This window comes from Myotis davidii, unplaced genomic scaffold, assembly GCF_000327345.1.
Source record: "Myotis davidii unplaced genomic scaffold, ASM32734v1 scaffold363, whole genome shotgun sequence".
NCBI classification, from domain to species: domain Eukaryota; kingdom Metazoa; phylum Chordata; class Mammalia; order Chiroptera; family Vespertilionidae; genus Myotis; species Myotis davidii.
This window is the reverse complement of record NW_006294069.1, coordinates 353,080-355,158: the sequence shown is the minus strand read 5'-3', so window position 1 is coordinate 355,158 and position 2,079 is coordinate 353,080. Positions and strand designations below refer to the sequence as shown.

The 2,079-nt window shown below is 50.1% G+C and overlaps 1 protein-coding gene across 1 annotated transcript in view; it reads right to left on the bottom strand.

Moving 5' to 3' along the window:
- The window catches only part of SARM1 (sterile alpha and TIR motif containing 1), a 24,747-nt gene that overhangs the window by 21,924 nt on the left and 744 nt on the right, over positions 1-2,079 (bottom strand).

The following is a 2,079-nucleotide window of genomic DNA, read 5'->3' as shown; positions in this document are numbered from 1 at the left end:
TAAATATTCTATTTAATTTAAAAAAAATTTTAATTAAATAGAAAAAATTCAAAAGGTTAAAGACACCAAGAAGCCCTGGTCCTGGTCGGGTAGTTCCGTTAGTTAGAGCGTAGTCCCAAAACATCAAGGTTGCATTTATCCTGATATTTGAGGTGAGGAAAGCTGACACCTGGGCTCCTGGGAAGTGGGTGTGGCAGCATCTTGGGAAGGAGAGAGCTGCAGAACTGAGAATGGCAAAAGGCCTGGGAAACTGATGGGAGAACCTTCTTTAAGAAGAAGTTGGTTGGCAGAGGAAGAACGATATTTCATAAACACACATCATCTGTGTGTCACTCCGTTCTTTCCCTTCCAGCCTCCTCCAGGCACAGTCCAGAGGAGTAAGGAGATTCTACCTTTCTTTGGAAGGACTCTGATCCCCAACAGGCGCGCTGGGATCTGTCCTTGGTCCTGAAGTGATACCTGAACCAATGCCAAGTGATACAAGAACCAGTACGTGGTTTCTTGGGACCAAGGACACTGGTTAGTGTGATGCTTCCCTCAGTAGTTCTGAACCACGTGAGAAATGTTATTTCCAGCCTTAAAAATATCAGCGATTTTTGCATCTTGTAGCCCTCCTCTTCCTAGGGTGCTCGCTGCACCCACTCTCCAGGAGTTCTAGTTATAGCTGCCCCATCCTGCATACCAGGCCTACAGGGCACACCCACCAACATGGGCCCACACATCCAGTGAGCACCCGCTCTGTTTGCTAGCCCTCTAAATTGATGGTCCATTCCCATAAATGTAGGGCATGTGATGTTAGATGAGAGGTCAATGACTTGCTGAACAAGCAGAACCAAAACTTGGTTTCCCAATTTCCATGTCTTCATTCATGCATTTTTGAGAGTTTCACAATTTCCATCCCCCACAAAGTTATTTTCACTTTTTGAAGATGGCAGGGAAAGCACGGCTACCCTATGATCATCACACTGTGAGAGCTGCATGAACTGAAAGTGACCCTTCCATACCCTTCAAAACCTGAGGGGCCTGAGAATTCAGGTTGAGCCTGAAGTGTGACATCCTGATCTGCTCTGGCATCAAAGGAGAGAGAACGAGAGTGCGCAGGGGTTTTCATATTTTAGGGGAGACTCCAAAAGGCAGCCAAGAGAGTGGCAGCCGGGCCTCAATTGGACCCCACCTACTCACCTTGACACAACTTGGGAAAGGGGAGAGAACATGTACTCTGGCCCTTGCCTAGCCCTGCACCTCGCTTTCCTCTCCCCGCCCCCACCCATGCATCTCAGCAGAAAACCTTTTTTCCCCTCCTTCTTTCAGCCCAGCCTGTGGTGAGACCATTTCCTGTTGCCTTCATTGGGAATCCGTGTCTCTTTGCTTGCTGGTCAGGTAGGGTTAGGGGCTGTTTGAAACAGAGAGGAACTCCGCTGAGATACCAGCACCCTCAGTGTCTCAGCAGAAAACCTGATTCCTAGCAGCAGCTGCAGGATGAGATCATGCCTGGCCTGTTACATGGACCACAATGAAGGAGGAAGCAGGAGGGGGATTGGGGATGGCATGAAGAGGGTAAATAACCCTTAGATTGGCACTCATTTCAGCCTGGAGAGAGAGGAATGGGGAGGGTCCCCCCATTTTCTGAGTATTGTGTTCTCTCCCTCTCTCAGGAGAAGGGAGATGATATAGGAGAGAGAAGGTAGAATAAAAAGGCATTCGGGCTTGTGGGGAGGAGGGCTATTGGTTTAGGGGAGCATTGGCAATAGGATCCTATCTCCATCCTCAGAATCAGGGACAAGTTCCTGTTCTACTCCGCCATTCCCCCTCTCCCTGTCTCGTTCCTCACCTCACCAGCCCCGGGAGTGAATCCTGGCTGCACCATTATTTCACTGCACGACGCTGGGCGAGTCACTAAACTTTCCCATCAGTTTTCTCATTCATAAAATGGATACGTTGATCCCCACCAGGGATGCAGTGAGGTGAGGCAGGGAAGGAAGGCACAGTGCAAGGCACACGGGCGACCCAGGCACCCCACAGCCCTTGCTGCCCCACACCGCGCGGCGCTCTCCCCAGCCAGGCACCCTCACCGATTCT